The sequence below is a fragment of the Homalodisca vitripennis genome, chromosome 8 (genome assembly GCF_021130785.1).
Source record: "Homalodisca vitripennis isolate AUS2020 chromosome 8, UT_GWSS_2.1, whole genome shotgun sequence".
NCBI lineage: Eukaryota > Metazoa > Arthropoda > Insecta > Hemiptera > Cicadellidae > Homalodisca > Homalodisca vitripennis.
In genome coordinates this window covers 117328394-117350562 of record NC_060214.1, presented here as the reverse complement: position 1 = coordinate 117350562, position 22169 = coordinate 117328394, and the positions used below count along the sequence as shown (strand labels likewise).

General features: G+C 34.9%; 1 protein-coding gene and 1 non-coding gene across 8 annotated transcripts in view; one reads left to right on the top strand and one right to left on the bottom strand.

Annotated features, from left to right (window-relative positions):
* The window catches only part of LOC124367980 (protein spinster), a 181824-nt gene that overhangs the window by 102513 nt on the left and 57142 nt on the right, over nucleotides 1–22169 (top strand). The gene's annotated exons all lie outside the window — the stretch shown is intronic.
* Nucleotides 6023–6094, bottom strand: Trnam-cau. The gene has a single exon. It is a non-coding gene; the product is annotated as a tRNA-Met (tRNA).

Genomic DNA, 22169 nt, shown 5'->3' with positions numbered 1-22169 from the left:
CTGGAATAAAATCTTACTAAATATTCTGTGAACACAGCATCTATTTTTGTTCTATATTTCGTTTTTCTTATGTTTTTATTGTTTGACGTTGTTAAATTTAATCTATCTTTTATACAGTCAATGGTTTTGACGTTTCTTCAACAAAATTTGTATTAAAATCTGGTTTTAAATAATTTATTTTTTAAGTAAATGCAAGGTTAAGACCCAATGTAATTCAGTAAAGGTTATAAATAATAATCAACAGAAAGACTAATTTCCCTCCACGATTAAAATACTCTATGGCTTTGTTCGCTAGAAAAGATCTAATAAATGTATTTTTAATCCTTTAATCACAAACCCATAGCCCACCAAAAGAAGTAGTTATTTCAACAAGGAACGACTATAACCTCTTACCAGCACGGCTGAATATCTACTGATAGGAACGGCGAAACTCACTGACATCAAAATGGCCGCGATAGGCCTACCCCTAGCGGCTACAGAGCGAACATGCGTGATACGTGATGCGTGACGTGACGCAAACCGGAAGTTTGCCCACGTGCAAAACACACATCCTTAGCTCGCCATAAGAGGTAGTCACTTCAACAATAACAAACCATATTACGAATGAACTTAAATTCCTAATTAATTTTTTGTTTAACTCTTCGACGCCTAATACAAATCATGAGATACAACCATAATTATTTATTACCAACATTTGGACGCCATAAAAACCGATACCTTGTGACGTTTCGAATTTTTGTCGCCAATTTTTTCCTTATATCGTTATTTTAGTAAAAAGTGGTCCGATGTGCTGTTTGCAACGCACTACTGATACGTTCTCATTGTGGATTATGGGGCAATATATAAGATTAGATATTATGGAATAAATGCGTCCCAAGTATAAATAAAACACGCGGCACTATAAAACGTGCACAGGACCGGTACGAGCGGGTGTGAGCGGACGGGTGACACGTTTAGTGTGCTGGCCCCACTAATATTTCTACACCACTAGACTCCCCGAGGTGCCTGTTTATTTCTCCGACACCTCGGTGTTTGTTGCTAGCTAGTCTTTTATACCTAACGGTGTGATAAGTTCTGGTGTGCCAGTTCTGTACTAAACGTCCCACAGTGGGGCGAAACACGGGGTTTCCGGGCAAAAAGTTTTATACAGGGTGTTCAGTAAAAGTGTTCAAATACTTTGGGAGTTTATTCTACACATAAAAATGAGCAAAATAGGTCGTAAGAAGGTGTGTCCTAAAACCTGTATTTTTCCGTCTATTCCGTTAATGTTTTTTATTAAAACATTATATATACCAACCGTCATAAAATTTAAAAAAAGTTTGTATCTTGTAAAATTCGTATTACCTATGTAAAACAGCTGATGGCTATCTAAGTTGCTCCCGGCTTGTGCAAGCATACCTATAAAGTGTTCGTGCTCGCTTAAGCGTTGACGGATTTCTTTGAAAAAGGTACCGTTGGAATTGGTATAAAAATGACTAAATAATTTGTATCATCTGCGTTTTTATAACTATACCGGTTTTTTTTTTTTTTTTTTTTTTTTTTTTTGTTATTTGACTTTAAAGATTTTTAACGGACGCCATTTTGAAACGGAAAAAAGGATTTTGTTAATATTTTATTTTCAAAAAGGTTTACCAAAGGTAAATACAATTCTCGAGTTTCATAACTGGTTCAAAAGATATAATTTTTTTAAGATATAATGATGCATTTGTTATTATTTAATCAATTTTTAAAGCCGATAAAATTTTCATGTAACAACAGATGTAAGCTGAGCTTAACATTTTCTGAATTAAAAACCGTACTCAGTCGCTTTATTCTTTTTTGTCCTTAGTTTGAAAAATATGCTTTTTGCAATTATTGGCACAGTAATGGTAGGTACTATATGACTGTGTTGAAATGTGTTGTTTTGTAAAATACATCAGAGAGACCTTTAATTTATTTAAACAGGTTCATTTTCAATTCTAAGTAAACAATTGTTTTTTTTCCGTATACATACAGAAATTTGTAATTTCAAATAACAAATGTGTAGATGTTAAAGTAAATACAGTCAAAAACGAACGTGAGTTCCTGTTGGTTTATAGACCTAATCTAAGGAAAGTTGTCTCCAGTCGAATCCTTAACAGAATGAACTAGAAAGGTGGGGGGGGGGAGTACCCTATGCTGGGACCTGGACTATCGCAGTGCAATCCACATGGCCTATGGGGTTGTTGTTCCGTCACCTCCTGGCACCTCCTCCCTCCTGCCTCCTTTTGGCCTGTTGTGATTGTCCACACCACAGGCACCACATCCTTTTTCAGAGTCCTGACCTGTCTAATTTTCTTTTTGAGGTCAGTAGCTGCTTTTTCACTTTTTGCAGTTTAAGTCGCTCCAGATTTTTGATCGAATTCACCAGACGTTTTCGTACACTCGAACCATAAATTAACTCTACTTATGTAACCATCGTTAAATGCACAAATTGCAGTAAAAACACCATAATTCAGAGTAGGTAATGTCACAAAGGTCCAGTTTGGGATCACAGACCATATAACTATGTTTTGCCCTTTAGACTCTTGCCGTCATATATTAGGAGTTAGAGAGTTTCTGACTTCACCGCATGCGGGTGATTCAGTTACCAGTGTTCGGTGTTTTAAGGGGAGTCTAACTCCCTATCTTCCGTAATTTTACCTTTATGCCATTTATCTCTACTAGGGCTTCTGTTTATTCTTTGAATTTCTTTTTAGACACAGATAGAAAATAAAAAAAAACTAAACAGACATTTTTTACAAACAAATTGTATTATGTAAATAAACTTTCTGAAAAACATTTTATAATATTTATTTCCAGCACTTAGAATTAAAGTTTTTTAAACACCTACGTCTATGATTAGCTTATGTTATTAAAGGTATGTAGTAAATATATCACCACTGTACGATCTTCCTAAGCTGAAAAAAGTGGCATCAAAATATTTAAAACACAAGTTTCGGAAATCGCAAAAAGAAACAAAGGTATGTAACTGTTTAGTAATGTCCAGGATAATATTCAGAGTCGTCTGGATCCTCCTCTTTATAAAATATATCCTCAAGCATCCTTTTTTCAGAGTCCTGGCCTGTCTGATTTTTCTTTTCGAGGTCATTAGCTGCTTTTTCAACTTTTTGCAGTTTAAGTCGCTCCAGATTTTTGATCGAATTCACCAGATGTTTTCGTACACTCAAACCATAAATTTACTCTACTTATATAACCATCGTTAAATGCACAAATTGCAGTAAAAACACCATAATTCAGAGTAGGTAATGTCACAAAGGTCCAGTTTGGGATCACAGACCATATAACATTATTCATCACCTCTTTGGATTCTGTGTTTTGCCCTTTAGACTCTTTTCCAAAAGCTGTTTGCCTGTCAAGTCCCGAAATATAGCCTTAAATTTAGTCATGATCTCTTTTGAGATGTTGAAATTGTTTTTTTTTTTTTTTTTTTTGCCGTACTATGTTTGGTCTAATAAAGATTGGTTGTATGTGTACCAGGTGCCATTGTCCAAAACCAAAAATCACTATCATAGTTTATAAAAAAATATTTTTATGAGTTTCAATTGAGATAAAACAAAAAGTGATATACCAATTAAAACAGGAGATTTCAATGCATAATAAACAACAAAATAAAAAAAAATATTTTTTTTTTTTTTTTAATTTTAATTTACGCTCTTTTTAATATTTTTCGTAATACGTTAATTATTAGGTAATAATCTGGAAGAATAGTTGACAAAAATAAAATAAAGGAATTAATTTTTTTACATTATTTTTATCATTCACGATTAGGGCTGTTTAGAAATTAAGAGTGAGTTGTCCTTATCTGTCCGACCGTCTGCACAATGACTCTTGATGTAAAGGTTCCAGAGATTGGAAATAGATTCGTTCCACAGGTTTTTATTGATCCAAGGAAGAGCCCTATTGATTTTTGGGTTATAAAAGTCAAAGTCCAGAAAAGTTCCACGTATCCCGGAAAAAATTAAAGTAAATTCGGAAAAGACGTTTTTTGTTCCGTCTTGTCTCCTGATACTATATTTTTTACTTACGGGTTTGATTTAACAGTAATGGCATTTAATTTAAATAACTTGTCCAGTCTATTGAATATTAATACTTAATGCTATGTAACAGTGAAAGTGCATTGTAATAGCTTTGATTACGTTAGTTAAACAACTGGTGTAACTAATATAATCAAACGTGATAATGACCGTTTCAGCAAACGTCATTATTCTGCTTGCAAACGGTCTGACAAATACACAGTTTAATTCTTATTGTTTTAATAAAGATGGTAATAGATCCCTTCTCAACTTCTATACACGACTTTGTTATGTATATAAATACGTGTAATGACTCATTTCATACGCCCATCTCACATTCATTTCAATACTTAGGCCTAATTTAATTTAGAAATTTGTTAGTAATAATAATTAAGGAATAATTATTTATAAATTGTCTCAAATTTTAATACAAACAATAATAAATACAAAATTAAATATATCAAAATTAATCAAAATTCACCTTATTACATATAAAATTCAAAAGTTATAAAGTGAACTAAAGTCAGTGATACAGTGTGCAGGGATGATTGTTGAAGAGTGAAGAGAGCAGATATTTGAAAGGTGGAGAGGAGAGAGGGATCTGGAAGAAGTGAAGCAAGATTATTATTATAAAGAAACTGGTTACATTTATTCAGCAGTATTTGAAAGGTTACTTTATTAAATTCTTATTATCACTGAAGTACAAAGAAGCAGAAGACAGACATTGGGTGAGAAAATTCCTTTTAAGTTTAATAGTGATTCATTGGAAGAACATAAAACCCAGGAACATTCGATTTGGCTAATAATTCAAAATTAATATAATTAAAATTTAACAACAATTATTTTTCAAAATAACAATATCTTTTATAAAAAAAACCCAATATTTCTATTTCATTAAGCCAGCACAACCACCCTGCCCTAAAAATTAAGAATTGTATTTAAAAATTTACCATTATTGTATCCTCCATCTTGTTTCAAAATTCAAACTTGTATGTCAATTAATTTATCATCATTAAAGTTCACATTTATATCATACTGAGTTATTTGTTATTTCTAACTGTAATCAGAATACAAATTAAGTTTAACCATTTATTTAAAGTAATAATAGTAGTAGGATATTACATACGGTAGCGAGTGTATACGATTCAGTGGAAATGGAAACCACATAACTTTATCTTCAGCTAATAAGACAATATTAAAGAGTAACAATGAAAGAATAACTTATCTGACATGCGTATCGTGCTGTAACAATGGCTCCAATAACAATAGAGAATACAATGCTAATAAAACAACAAAGGAGCTGGTTCCCCAATGATTCGTGGACCTGTCAGGTTTTAAAAAAGTATTTTTTTATTTTTATTAATTGGTTTGAAGTTAAATAATTAAAATAAATTAATAAGATAATTAATTACAGGTACTTAATTATGGGTAAATAATCCATAGTACGTACTTATCTAGTAAGCTTTCTAATTAGTCTTGTAGCCTTATATCAAGTGTGTAAGTTGATTGTTTAATAACACCTCCCCTACATTCCATTTTTATATTTTTCAATAATTTAAACTACAGATTTATATCATTCATATTATACAGGAATTAAAAATCATTTTAATGTCACAATAGGCCTGCTGCATTGAAAATTCTTTTTTTTATTTTGAAATTTAGTTTTGTATTATGTTTGACTATTAGTTGTTAAGAAAGGTTAGTTTTGTAATAATTGGCTTAACGTTTCTTAATAATTTAAACTATGTATTTATACTGTAAAGGAATTAAAGATCTATGTCACAATGGACCTGATGGATTACAAATGGTTTTGTAATTTTGAATGAGTTTTATATATATATAGATAGCTAAATTATAAATAAATATAAAAATATATCTAATTAAAAAAAATATAAATTTTTGTGTCAGGAATTATTTTTTGAGGCCAAAATAAATACTTTACTTAAAAAGTGTAAAAATATTACTATAACTAGGAAGCAAAAAGATATTAGCAGAGCGTGGTTTCGATCCACGGACCTCTGGGTTATGGGCCCAGCACGCTTCCACTGCGCCACTCTGCTTTCAACGGAAGGGTTGTAAATTACAGCACTACTTATCTTCCAGGCGCTCCGGTTTGTGTTCTGTCAAATTATTATTAATATAGGCTATATTTAATAAAAATCTGTTCAATTTGTTTTGTTTACTTGTTTTTAACTCTTATATTTATTTACAATTTAGGAATTTTAGTTGAAATACAAACGGGGTTAATATTGAGCTCTTGCATATTATTAGAAATAAACACAATGCGGTCAATTAAGAGTATTCTCTTCTGCAAGTGGAAAGTTGGGTACAGTATTACTTTCCTCTGTAGATGATGTAAATGTCCAATCTGCCATTAGTTGGAAAGGAATAGTTCTTTGAATGCAATTACACCATTACTGTTTTATGTGCGTGAGCATGATGCCAACGCGGTTGTAATATTTCTCACCTTAATCGTATCGTACCGAGAATTTATTAAAAAGCGTATAAAAGAGTTAATTAACCTAGATGTCAATATTGAAAATTAAATTACATTTACACAATATTTATTGAATACCTGGTTTTATTCGACCAATAATATTGGTCAAAATCAATAATGTATTTAACCAATATAAGAAAATATATAAAAATCTTCAAAGCCGTAATCAGGAATCACATCTTAACAAAAACAAATAAATATAACAATTGTCATAAGAAGTTATCATGGTTTGAGATTAGTCTGATCTTAAGGGGACAGGGTAGGGCCCATCTAAGCAATGTTAAATCAGCCCAAACCTTTACACGCATATCTCAATAACCATAAGAGAGAGATATGCCAATGAATTGTTTTTTCACAGTAATAAGTATGTTCATGTACAAGGTTTAACAGGGCGAATTTCCAAAATATAAAAAAAAATATTTTTTTTATTAAAAAATGTTAGTTGCATATGTGGTAAAATATTCAGAGTTCTATTCCTCTCCAATCCTGAGAAAATTGTGCAAATGTATAACAATTTCGGGAAAGAAAGGCAGCGTTTTAATGATATGTACATAAATTAAAAGTAGCCTTACTTTTAATGCATTCCATAATCATAGCTGGGGTAATCAGGGTCTCTTCCACTTCTTCAATATTCCTTTTTTCTGCCTTCTCATCTGTCTAGCCTTCTTCGTAATCCCTAACGCTTGCTTTTGCGCAAAGTGTACTCGGTCCTTATCCAACCTTTTCAATGCTTCAATTGTGTTTAGGCCTATTTACATGCTACATTTCTTAATGGTTTCACATTTGGCTATGTAACTATCATTGAAACATGAAATTGCATAATAAATACCAAAATCCAATCTTTTATTAGTGACAAAGACCGGTTTGGGGAGACAGCTCCAAATAACGGTGTTAACGCTCTCGTTAGGATTCTGGGTTTGTCCATGAACACATTTTTTTAGTGGAACAGCTTTGGCCAGGTCATTGAAAATAGGTTCAATCTCCTTCATAACTATTGCAGGTAGTGACTTTTTATGGTAACAATTTTGTAGACTTGCGAGTTTGAGTGCTGCCTTGAGTGCTGGGATGGTGCAGTGTTCATAAAACCCTAAATAAATATCACTTATATAATGTTATGTATATATTATTACATTATATGTCCCGGCGGAGCAAGTAATTTTTTTGATTCAATGTTTATTGGAACTGATATATATTGTATTATATATCAAAATGTTCAGAATACTTCAGAGGACAAAAAGAACACTAACAAAAGTTTTTTGCTTACCCTGTCCTCTTAACGTGGGGATCTGTTCGTTTTCCAAACTGTCTTTGTTGTGTGGAACCGGGCGTCGAGACGCCGTGACGTGTACGACAGGGGCGTCGACGTTATTTCGGCACACGTATGTCTTGGGCGGAGTCCCCGCGCAATCAATCATTCGACGTCGCAGGCGTTCGGTCCATTCAGCCCCGTCACTGGCCAGAAACCATTGAGGTGACTGTCATTCGCCAATCCGAGAGAGACGGAGAGCAGTTTCCAATATATTCGGATTGTAGCAATTGTACCAGTAGTGATGAGAGAATCGAATAGTATTCGAATACAGCCCGGGTATTCATATGTTCGAATACCTCGAAATGAATTCGAATACTTTAGAAATGAATACAGTTTCTCTGGAAGAATTGAGTGCAAACGTACAGTATACATTTGTTTGGACTAACAGTATTCAGATAAAGTATTCGTATTCATACACATGTACTCGTTGGAGGATATGAAATGTTTTAGTACCTATATATATGTATATATATATATGTATACAGGGTGAGTTTTTTAAAGTGATCCAATAGCTAACTTTTTAATTACACGACTTAGCACCACACTTTAAATTTGGAACTTGCTCAATTTTAAGTTTCACTCAGGGATACACTTTCAAATTTTTTGAAAATGGCCGCCATTTTCCAATATGGCGGTCAACTTTAAAATCTCTTATGGAACACCCTGTATTTTATGTTGTTTTTAGATTCTACTCAACAAAATAATACATTTTTGCTTTTGAGAGTTTTTCAATATCTCTAATGGTTCAGGAGCTACGTGGACTGGAAGTTTTCATAATTTTTGCCAATGTGGCGGCCAACTTTAAAATATTTTATGGAACGCCCTGTATTTTATGTTGTTTTTATATTCTACACTACAAAATAAGACATTTTTGCATTTTAGAGTTTTTCTATATCTCTAATGGTTCAGGAGCTACGTGGACTGCAAGTTTTCGGATTTTTTCGGACTGATGATAAAAACTTGGAGTCCACGTAGCTCCTGAACCATTAGAGATATTGAAAAACTCTCAAAAGCAAAAATGTATTATTTTGTTGAGTAGAATCTAAAAACGGGAGATTTATAATTTGGAATAAGTAATTAAAACTGTTCAAACTTGACAAAATGTACAATTGTACAAATATTAAATTTCAATGTATATATGTATATGTCTGGACTATGAAAATAATTAATAAGGGAGGTTCATAATTTGGAATAAGTAATTACAAATTGTCAATCTTGACAATGTGTATAATTGTACAAATAATCAGTTAATAAATATAATTTGTAAACAATAAAGACAAAAATTAATGTTTATTTTATGTTGTTCTGTAACAACAAAATATGATTGAGGTTTTTGGCTTCTACGATCATTGGTGACAAAACCTGCACTAGAAGAGAATCTTTCAGACGGGATTGAAGTAGCAGGTAAACACATAATTTTTTTCTGGAGTACATAAATCATGGGTATGACTTGTTTGCAAGAGACACAAAAAGGCAAAGGATTTTCTCACCTTTTTGGCAGGGCAATTCCAAATACCCAAGAAACAATGGATTGCGGGAAGGAAGTAAGACAAGACTAGACTTGTCTGTTAGAAAAATTATTCAAACACAAGGGTAAATTTCAATACAATGTATTCGATTCTCCCATCACTATGTACCAGTACAAAGTTTTTCCTTTTACCGGAACCGAGTATTAGGAATTGTCAACTACAGGAACATTGTTCGTGACTTCCGGGAGGATGTGCACGCCGCGGCGTGAGTTGAGTGAAGAAACCGGCGTACAGACACGCAAAATATGAAACAGTAAGGCGCATGCGCGACTCTTGTCTTCATTTTTTCTGGGAATTCAGCCTGCGCAGGCCGCTCTGGAACTGTACCGTCAGAGTAACCAGATGCAAGTTCCTAAAAGTAGGACTTTTGAGGATGAAAAATGAGGACATTAGATAAAAAAAGAAGGATATTATTAATTATTCTTGAAAACTTTGCGAAAACTGTTTATTTATACATTATTTACAAAAGCGCACATTATAAATTGGTACTACATTGCTTGTAATTAAAATAAAAAACTCAAATTAGATTTATTTTACATATAAATATAAAAATACAAGTAATTAATATTATTAAAGTGTATATTGATGGATACAATTTGAGACTGTTATTTTGTGGGGCATAAGATTGAATTAATTTAATTATTGTTGAAATCTTTCTCTTTAAAAAGTATAACTTATCTTAACCCAATTTTTTAGAATGACGTTGAAAATAAATTTTGTTACATTATTTGGAAGTTATTCTAACACACTTCAAAAATTATTACTATAGCAGAATAGTATATAATGTATTGTAACAAAATTAAGCTATCGTTCATAATACATAAATAGGAAATCAAGGGGTAGTAGCGCCAGTCTAACTATAGACAACACTCGACATACAACTGAATCTAACAGCAGTTCACATGCCATGGCATTACGTGTGCGCTACAATAATGTTTTCATGGTCTATCTTCGGGACTACGGAAATCGGAAGAAACTTTTATGTTATGCTATACTATTTTTGAACATTTAAGCATTCCCCAAAAGCCGGACATTTTACAAAATGTTCAAAAGCAGGGAAAACAGGAGGAAAAACACTAAAAAGGAGGACGTCTTGTCACCCTGTCCTTTTGGTATCTCAAGCTCTGCAGTTAAGAATTCCAGAATTGTCACATTTCGAAGAAACGCTGTTTATTAAAGGTTTATCTCGTCGTAGACAAGTGTTTCATAGCGGTACAGAGGTTCTCCAGCTGTTTCGATCTTATTATGGTCTCATCAGGCGAGTACATGGATTTCAGCATCAGCATCCATCTCATGACAGCTTCAAGATTCAAGAGGAGCTCACGAGGAAGGAGTAAAGAAGTAGGAATCTTCAAAAGAATTGGACTTGTCAAGTTACTTCTCTGGACGCGGAGTTTTCTTTCTCAAATATCTGTAGAGTTATTATTTTCTTTCCCTTAACACTTATGTAATCCCAATTATGCCAACATAAACTGCTAGGAAACTGAAAATTTTAAAAATGGCGTTACCAACATACACATGTTTCTTCTATATACAGGGTGTCAATTAAGTCTGGAACCTCTTTTTTAATTTTTGAACCATAATATAAAAAAATACCAAAGTTCACACGTGCTTACTGGTGATAGTAACGCACATATCTGCCCAATTACCAACCGGATAATCCCTTTGGGGGACGGTCCACAAGGAGTCAGACAAAATTCTTAAATAGCAGCATAGGTCAAGTTTGGTATCAAATTAAAGTTCTTACTTAGCAGAGTACACTGCCGCAAACCGGACTTCAAAAGGTGGATTCATTCAGTAGTTATAGCTATTTGAATTTTAAAACAATTGAACAATGTAAATTATTAAGTATTACAATTTTTAAGTATCTGTGATCAAAGTAAGTGTTCAAAATGTTCCCCTCCCATCGTCACCCTGTATATATATATATATATATATATATATATATATATATATATATATATATATATATATATATATATATATGAATTGCTGTTCGATAGTCTTGCTAAAACTCGAGAACGGCTGGACCGATTTGGCTAATTTTGGACTTGAAATATTTGTGAAATTCCAGGGAAGGTTTAAATAAAAGGTGAGTCAATATGAGAAAAATGCTAGGAATTCCATAAAAACAACAATTTTGTTTTTGATTAGAAATGGGGATGGTCGATTATCATTAGTTTTCGATGATCATTGATGTCGAACAATAAAACCGATGTTTTAAAATTGACTTTGCGTTATTTGAAAATAAAAAAAAAATTAGATACAAGGACAAATTTATCACTAACTGGGGGGATTCTATTTCAGATTAGAACTGTTACACTTCAAACTTTATATTTGTGTAATGACAATTTTTCAAGCAAGATCATGTGTAATTAATTGATAATAATAATAAAATCTCATTCATACCGAACATTTCTATTATTAATTACGAATTCCTTTTGTTTGTTTGAAGTGTATGTTATAAAAAAAGTTTAGCTTTTTTATTTATCGATTATGAAATCTGCCGGGTCAGCTAGTATGTATATTTATCAGATTTAGTAACAATAAGCGGAATTCTGAAACCAGTATTTTTCCGCAGCGCTGCACCGGGAGTGGAGAGCTAAAGGGCAGTCTAGGAGTGATCTAGTGCGGTCCATGAATAGAACGTCTCCGGTACTGAAATAGAACTAGAGTCTGCGGCGTCGCGTAGCGTCTGGTAGGCACGTCCATCGTCATCGCGTCACGTCATCTCCCGTGCGCGAGACCGGTAAACACGCGGACGTGTCGTTCTTTCAGTTTAATTTTACAGCCTTTAAATTCATTTAATTTTGTTTATGTTGAAGAAAAAACGGTCAGGAGAAACTACACAACTAAATGATTACACGACAAATTCAAAATAGATAAGGACGATCATTGTGATTATGTTCTACTACGAGTATATATACATACAGGGTGTCCCGTAACTCTCTGCACAAAAGTATACCACTTTATTGCTCAGGTCAAGAAAGAAACATTTCACCGTAATGAACATGGGTCTCTGATGCTTAGTTTCCCATCTCTGTCTGCTTTGTTTTTTGTTTGTTTTTTTTTTTTAATAAAAAATTAATATCTTAAAAAGTTATCAATTAAATTATACTAAATTTGTTGACTGAAATTTTTATGGTAACAAGGCCAGTTACTGAAGAAAACATCATTAAATTATCTGTAGTATTTTTAAAACGGTGGCCATTACAACTTTTAAACTTTGAATATCTAAAAAAACTAGCATTTTTTCTCAAGAATAAATAACAGATTTAGAGCAGATTTACTGTGACAAGACATGGCCCACACTGAGAGCTGCCGTTTATTCAGGTTTTGTATTGTTGGTTATTCATTGAGAACCTTAATGTGGGCCATGTCTTGTCACAGTAAATCTGCTCTAAATCAGTTGTTTATTATTTGATTTAATTAATTTTGGTGTCAATAGATTTGTAAAAAATCCCTCTAAAAATTGTTATTCTTGCAATTCTTGAGAAAAAATGCTAGTTTAAAAAAAGAGTTATGGGACACCCTGTATATGTTATAACGAGACACTTCAATGTAGTGTAAATAAGTAATTTAGAAAAACAATAATTAGTAGTAGATACCTGATTGAAGAAAATAGTTGTAGAAATTTGAATTGTATATCAACAGGCAATTCATTAACGAGTCACGTATCCATACATTGTTTTTTTTCGGTTTAGAAATTCCGTTGAATGGACAATTAACCCTTTGAACCCCAGGCGACGAAATATCGTCGCCGAGAAAATATGCGAAGATCCCCAATTGATGCGACGATGTATCGTCGCCAGTGAAGATGCGAGAATCCCCGGGCGACGTAATATCGTCGCCATGGTATATGCGTTTAATACATATTTATTTGAAACCGTAAAATACTTATTTTACGAGTATTAATACATATGTATGAGTATTTTAGTAAAATACAAATTTTTTGTTAGTAATTTAGTGTATTTAAAATAACATCTATGCTCAAAAAGATATATTACTCTTTGTTGCTATAGCTATATTTGTTTACAAAGCGGTCTAATGTTACGTATATTGTCTTTGTGCGTGTGAATTGAGTTAAATGTTGTAATTGAGGACTGTTTTTAGTCACATTTTCTTTAGTTTTAATCTTATAGTAATAACAGTTCTGTGAACAATGAGTGACAACATTGTAAATCACCCGAGTGAATTGGACAGACAACTGGATGTTGACCTATCAGATGACGATTGGTCTGACGTCTCATCAATTTTCAGTGATGACACTGATGTTGATCCTACCTATAGGCCAACTATCTCAGACTCAGATGACGAAGAAATGCCATTTAGTCAGCTGTCTACTTCTCGCGGTAACGCCGCCGCTAGACCTACTCCGGACAATGACCAACCGGCCTCAGTGAGATCGCGGTTGCAAAATCTTTATCTTTAGAGATATCAATATAATTGTTTTTGTACATACATAAAACTAAATTTAAAAAAATAAAATGTGGGTGCCCATGGTAAAAATTTTTCTTATTTTTGAATTAAAAAATGTTAAAATCTATTTTTTTACCTAAAAAATCTATAAACATATATTTTAAAGTTATTTTAATGTTGTTAAACAATTTTTTATACTTCAGACTAAAATGTTTCTGTGTACACAATTTCATTCTGGACATTTTGGTGTGTAATACAAGACAATAGCATAAAAAATAGCAAAAATATTAATTTTTTACGAACAGTATGCAATACAGCTGTTTCTGCTCCGGGGATTCTCTGTAGTTCTTAGGTCAAATGGTTTTGGTACGTTTTTCCCACCGTCAATATTTTGGTCTGGGGTTTCAAAGGGTTAATACTTTAATTTAAACATATTAAACATACATTTGTCGCTATGATGGTATTCTCAAAGTGTAGAACATTGGAAAAAAGCTCGCGGTTTACTTGTGTATTTACAGGGATATTTGCATTTTGTACGCTACATACAGTCTCCCCCCCCCCGCTGCTGTACATACAATTCCCCCCCTTCCCCAACGTACAGTTCAATTATCTAACCTTTTATGCACTATTGTAAAATACAATATTCATTTCAAACCATGTCGTTATATTTAATAGTAAGAATCGACTGTAGTAAAATGAACCGTTTCCTCATAAGAGCAGTGTTAAACCTCATACAGATGACGACCTTATTTTTAAGTTGTGAAATATGTGAGATTTTTCGTTTTAAAGATATATAAAAAACGTATCGAACTGTGAAGTCGTCTTCTGTATGTGTAAATCGTATACATTTTGAATATTTAAACGGTGAAATACAACAAAGTTTGAGATTGTTTTATGAATAGCCCCAAAAAATGTCGAACGTTTAAAATGCGTTTGGATTCGTATTAATAATTATATAATTAAAATAAGACACCTCCGATAAGTCTACTACTGGAAAAATAAGGGGGTAAAACTGCGGGGGGGGGGGGGGTACTTAATGGGGGGACAATTCAAGGTCACTTCACTACAGGTGGTTCTGAAGTAGGCTCTCTTCGTAACTTCACATCTCTAGAATGGTCGGGGGGGGGGGGGGGGAGAGAAGAGCAAACAGTGCAATGAGTGAAATACTTGTCTAATGAAGGGTCGTGTGTGCAACAATTGAGCGTGCAGCTGACACTATCTCCCTCTCACTCTGACACATTAGCAGCTGGGATGAAGTGTCCTCTCTCTCTCTCTCTCTCTCACACACACACATACTGTACACGTCAACAACACACGTATGTCTGCTGCTCGTGACACCCAGCCGTCGAGTGGAGTGGTGAGATTTGCGTCATATGTACTATTGTCATGCTTTTGGTGAAGTAATGACTGTTTGTTATTGACGATAAAAGATTTGAAAGGGTAATAGGAATTCGAAAATTTGCCATTGTAATTAAGGAGATAAATTACTCCTGCTCAAAAACGGCTGAATTGATCCATATAAAACTTTGATGACCTAAGGTTGGCAATCTTGCGATCACATCTGGTCCGAGCTGTTCAATCATGTTTTGTAATTAGCCTCAAATTTACCGAGGTAAACAATGGTGAGTCCGGTCGAGAATTGCACCGTAGAAGAGCAACTAGATCAGACTTTGTTAAATCCACGAAAGGATGTTAAAATTGTACGGAGACAACGGTTTGAATCGATCGAACGTTTAAAAACGGGTGGAACGGTTTCAAAGTGGCCGTACAAAAGTCTCTGACGAGCAACGCAGTGGGCGACCGGTCGAAGTTGGGACTTTCTCTCTCGAATATTGGAGTGATGCGTTATTTCGGGACAATATGTGTATCACTGTTGAACTGATAAGTGTAGCCTAAACATAAACGTGAGTGTTGGAACTGTCCATAAAAGTATTCACAACAAGCTGCAGTACAAGAAAACCTGCGCGAGTTGGGTGCCCAGACAAGTCACGGATTCTTACAAAGAAACCCGGCTTCAAATCAATCAGCAGTCTAAAAGTCGATATGCGACTGAAGGAGAAGACTCCGTGAAAAGAATTGTGACGTGAGATGAAACATGGATCCACCGCTATGAGTCAAGAGTCTAAACGAAAGAGCCTTGAGTGGAAACTTCTTCTCCTCGTCAGAACTCTGTCATCTCCCGGTAAAGTTATGCTTACAGTATTCTAGGATTTTGAGGAGTCATTTTATGTGATTTTCTGGAAGGTGAACAGCCAGTAGGCTACTACAGTGACATGCTGGAAATCAAGACAAGTCCCGTAATTCAAACGAAACGCTGCGGACTCTTGACTGAAGACGTGATTTTGCTTCATGACTACGCTCAACGAAAGAAGAATTTCAAAATCTGAGATGGGGGATCCTTCCACATCACCCCTACACTCCTAACCGCGCCCCATCAGGCTTCCCACCTGTGTGGACCCCTTAAAGAGGGTTTTCGTGGGAAACAATTTCAATCCAAGGAAGAGGTCAAAAATCGGGTAGAAAGTGGCTTCGAGTTCAACCAAAATAATTTTATGCCAAGGGCATTTACAAATTAGCAGAATTATGAGACAAGTGTATAATGTTGCTGTGGGACTACGTTTAAAAGTGACAGACGTTTTGTACTGATTGATTTAACAGTTTTTGAGCATTAGTAGTTATTGAATGACCCTCTTATATGTTACAAAATGTATAACACAACGTTTCGAGGCTTGAAATCTATGCTCTTCGTCAGGTGATGAGACAATTAGTACAATAAGTTTCAACATGCGGCAATGGAATGGCGCTAACAAAAGAGAGAAACACAGTGAAAGTAAATTGCCGCACGTCGAAACGTCTATGTACTCATTGTACCTCACCTGATGAAGGGGATAGATTTCTAACCTCGAAACGTTGTGTTTTACATCTTTTAACAGCAATAACTAATTTTTTCATCCGTTGCGATGATGCGTTTTGGGTGTAACTGTGAACCTGGTTTTAAATAAATTAAAATTTTGTATATTCCAAGAAACTGGCTTTAACTTATGGGAAATATCTGGTCAACCATGGAGAGACAATCTGAGTGAGCTAACAATAAATAAACGGATACAATGTAATGTTGAAGGTCACGACGGAACGTAACTAAAGTCTTTACTGAACCGATTGAAACTTATCCCCCGATTAGTGAAAATCGATGATCGATGCCTCGAAATGTTTATTTTTCATGGTTATTCGTTGTGGAGAATTCAGGTTGTGCCCATGAAAGGAACATAGAGCGCTAAGTAGCAGTGATGGTTGCAAGTCCTGATGAAACTAAATTCTAGTAAAAGTGCCTGTATCTTTGCTGCCCTGTGACCTCAAATCAATCCAAGTACCAAATTTCAAGTCTCTAAGACGTTTCAATCTAGAGTCATCGCACAAGAAATGCCTACAACTACTCATTTGCAAGAGGACCTGTCGAGGTGTTAATTAGAAATCTTATAACGTATAAATATATTCCAGAATATTTTGGTTTTTCCATGTAAAACCAACCGGTTATTTATGTGTAGTAAATATACGTAATTGTACTATGATTACCAATACTTAGTACCGGTGGCTAATATAGACAATTATTTGGGGGGGGAAGGGGGGAAACTGGCATCCTAGGCGATTTAAGAAATATACAAAAACCTTCAAAAATAAAGGCTTAGTATCTTTTCACTGGACTTCTTTTGAGCTTTAACACTCATAAATGTGTCTCTAGCTAAAACAAACAATAGGGTGCAATTTTAACGTATATCTGAAATTTTAAGGTTAAGCACCCTGAGCCTCTCTCTCCCAATAAACGCCCATGTTTATCACACATGAGTAAAATGAAGGCGCCAATGGTTGCTTGCCTACTATTAGTGGCGTATCCTAGGTTCTGTTGTAATTTTAGGCCTACATTTAGACAAGGATGTTCCTTGAGGAATGCCATAAACAAAATTATAATTTCACTGTGACGTGTTTAACCGTTAAGAAATGTAACGTTTAGGCATATTAAGATAAATCAATTTAGGAATTAGATTAAAGAAGCATGGGATTGACAGATATTCCCCTTGCAATCATATTGGCAGTAGTTCAGCTTTCCGTGCTGGGGCGCTTCAGGGGCTTCGTCTTCTCGAATCTGACCGCCATTATTTGGCTTCTCATTTCCTAAGTGGAAACTTGAGTACTTCAGTCTGTTTTTTTCCAGCTTCGACCTAATTTGGATGCAAAGCTATTGCTCCAGGTTTTTCGTGTTTATGCAAATTATATTTGCACCGAAGTAATTTTCAACTTTTCTTTTAATTCTGTTTTGTTTTTTCTTGCAGGTAAGCGTAACCTTTTCGAAAAACCTTGGTTTGTCCAATGCACGTGAGTACCTACAAAGTTTTATGCCTAAGTAGGCTAAGAACAGATTTATGAGGGTGTTTAAGATGCTGTACAATCGGTTTGAGTTTGGGTTAATTTCTTTTACAACTCTAGATACATCCGTTTAACATGAAAGTAGAAGTAGAAGTAAGAATTGTATGCGTTTCAATCAGTGATTGGGCGCATCCTAAAACACGACGTTCAGACAAATAGGGAAAGATAAAACACGATATGTCCACAGTATGTATACGAAAAATGACAATAAATAACATTATTCATATAGAAAAATGCAAAGTAATATTTAATGAAAACGTGACATTTTATAAAAAAATTCATTAAAGGTACAATTTTCTTAAGACGTAATTTATTAAAAATAAAAACCCTGGAACAGGTCATTCCCGTAATTTAATTCACGTACGTTGTGTGAAGAATTAATTATTCATCATCTACGTTTTTGTCGCGCCTTGTTACAAATTTCTCTCCAAAAATCTTTTTACTCCTGTGGTATTAATGTTTCGTGGAGTATTTTTAAAGCAAGGAGCTAAGACCGAAATTTTGCTAAACCGAAACCAACGAAAATTCTGTTGCACTACCTTGGGAACAAGCACGACTTTCATTACGAATTGCCGATGGAAGGTAATGCTTTCATTATAAAGTATTTCGTTTCATAATCCGCGTTAAATTTTAAAGCATTTTAATTTTAACTGTCAAAATTTTCACGAATTGTTGTAGAATTTATACGTCAGCAAGTAATGGATGCCATCAATAATATACATTGTGCTAATGGCCGATAAAAACAAAGGCTAATATATTATTTTGAAGCGGTATGTTCCATCAGGACAACACAACCGCGAATGTTGCATCCCGAACTGCGCTATGGAAGAGACAGGACGAGAAGAGAAATCTCCTGCTGGGCCCATTAACTGTGTGGCCTTCATTCGCCTTTTCTTCACCGCGTTGTTGTCTTCATTTCAACCGAGGTCACTAGAATTCTTCCCTTCAAATCGCTTCGTTGTGACCACAACTTCAAACGTTGTCGTAAAGTGTTAATCATGAATCCGGTTTCGAGTGTAGCCAGCATTTTCGTTACTCACAGACAGTATCGGATTTAATTTTTACGCAGATGCCAGAAGACTAAAGATCACGCGATGATCAAACTCATGAGAAATGAGCAAGTGTTGATCTTTCATTTGACAAATCCGCCCTTGTGGACAACGCGGTAACGTTGAGTTTACCTAGGGTGTGCAAATGTGCGAAATCTCCTGTGGGTCCAAGATTAGCGATGGTTTGTTATTCCTGTTATAATTCAAGGGACACGTTTCAAAGGGACTCCGTATTTAATTTAGTCGATGATTATGAACGCTTGTTGTTAATTTTGTCGAGGGTTTTTAGACAATTCTTCGGATGAAGGCAATATATGAGTAATTTAATTATGAATCACATTTTAAGTTTTTTGTTTGTCTGTTTGCGATTTTTACTACTCGAAAGAGCGGCGCTTTAATTTTGAAAATATGTAATGAAGTGCAGTATTACTTTATTGAAGGCGAAGTTAGGACTACATTCCTACACATTACGTAGCTATGGTAGGAAGGGCTGGTTCAATTGAATTTTGAGTTAAGCTCCAGTTCACCTTCCTTTTATTGCAGCGTCTGGTATCTGACGCTGTCACAGACTTGACTCCTGGAATCTGGAGTCATGTCCGTCTGAAGAGATCCAAAAAAATCGACGACGAAGAAGCTCAAAACGAAACATTGACATAGTTTCGACATCAGAACTACAACTAGGTGAAGTGGTCGTCTCATTAGGTACACAATTGAGTGCACTACGATGTGATAGACACGATGGAACAACCGAGTTTTCTACACTTAACGTAGCTATGGTAGGAAGCTTCTTCGGCGACGACGTTCTTTGGATCTCTACAGACAAACATGACTCCAGATTCCAGGAGTCAAGTCTGAGACAGTGTCAGATACCAGACGCTTCAATAAGAGGAAGGTGAACTGGAGCTAAACTCAAAATTCAATATAAATTCTTAATCTCCACTTGACTGACCCCAATACAATTAATTGTATCGTGTGTGTTTTACAAAACACGGGAATTTTCTTTTGGTTCAAAATTGTGGCCGTTTCTAAGTTTAGCATATAAATACATGTAAATGCAATGAAAAATATTGCTCATAATTTTACAACAAATTATTTTCGCAGGTACTTTGTAACCAATCGTAACAAACCAATAGTTGTGATTATTTACTATTGTTTATTTTTCTTCACATTTTTTAATTATTTAACGGGGTTTGGAAGAATTTTCTGGATATGTACTAAAGGTAATAATAGAAACATCCGTACATGTTTACAAGTCGAAACTACAACTATTAGATAATTACGAAATTTTAATTAAAATGTAGACAGACTTACTTATAGAGTAAAGTAAAAGTTTCCTCCCACGTGTTGAGTTTTCTTTTAAAAGAATCAATTTTTTTAAATGTCCCAGGTAACCATCGCATTTTCGGTATTTGAATGGAAGAAATTATTTTTATATTTCTACCCACATTGTTTCGCAATGTCTCCATCCGTCTTCATTTCCTCAATGGACTCCGTCGACGTTTGGACGGTGGAAATTTATAAAAGCAACGAACGACAAAGAGCCGCGAACAATGTACCCACTCCCCCGGGGATGGTACGGACGGGGTGGGTTTTACCGAGCGCAGTGGCTGTATATAAAACGGGGTAATGGGTGGCATCCATCCAGAGAATGTAATCTGTAAGCACACCTGTTGCCGCATTCATCTGGTAAATAGCCTCCCCTTGCCTCCTCCCCTCACCACCCCCGCGCCGCCCTCACAGCAACAGCCACTTCTCATCTCGCAGGGGCGGACATCAGTCGGGTTACGTGTGAAAGGAGGTTTGCGTGGTCTCTTGAATTTCGTTCAAATTAAGTTTCTTTTAGCAAGAAAATGCTAGTGACTATTTTCAAACTGGGTAAAGAAACTGTAACAGTCAATTGCAGACCAATCGCCGATTTTTTGTGGAAACTAGGAAGAAAATGGTAACAGTCAATTACAAACCAATCGCCGATTTTCTTTAGCTGGGAAGAAAACTGTAGCAGTCAATTACAGACCAATCGCCATTTTTTGGAATCTGGGAAGGAAACGGTAACAGTCAATTACACAGACCAATCGCCGATTTTTTTTAAACTGGGAAGAAAACTGTAGCAGTCAATTACAGACCAATCGCCGATTTGTTGTGGAAACTATGAAGAAAACTGTAGCAGTCAATTACAGACCAATCGCCATTTTTTTGGAATCTGGGAAGGAAAACGGTAACAGTCAATTACACAGACCAATCGCCGATTTTTTTTAAACTGGGAAGAAAACTGTAGCAGTCAATTACAGACCAATCGCCGATTTTTTTGTGAAACTAGGGAAGAAAACGGTAACAGTCAATTACAGACCAATCGCCGATTTACTGGAATCTCTTCGGATGTTCAAAAGGACGATGCCTTTTCGATTTGTTGGTGTAAATTTGAATTAAGGAGAAACAGTAGTCTGCCCTCCCCCCACAAAAAAAATTATAATTCTTTTTGAAAGAGGTATTTACTTTGCTCTCGTCCAGAGATCCAGTGCAAAATTAATTAGGTTACTAATACCTGTTTGAAATAGAATTTTCATATTTTTAGATTAATAAAAGTGTGGATTAAACTTATCTTTACAAAATATAGTACAAAGTCTACTTAAAGTGCTGTAAAGAAGGGCACCGCCCCCCTCGCAAAGCGCCGGTGTCCGCCACTGCACTTTCGCGGTTGCCTCTCTGTGTATTATGTCGCCCGAAATTTACGACCCTAATACTCTCTCAAGTTATTATTTATGGAGCCTAAGTTAAGACACGCGGCTGACACACCAAGCACCCGGCTGCTTACCAACAACTTCTCTTGCAGCACAGTAATGGTCCTTCTGTCCATTAACGTAATCACCAAAACAACAAGCTAGATCATTATGTTCCAATACGCCATTATAA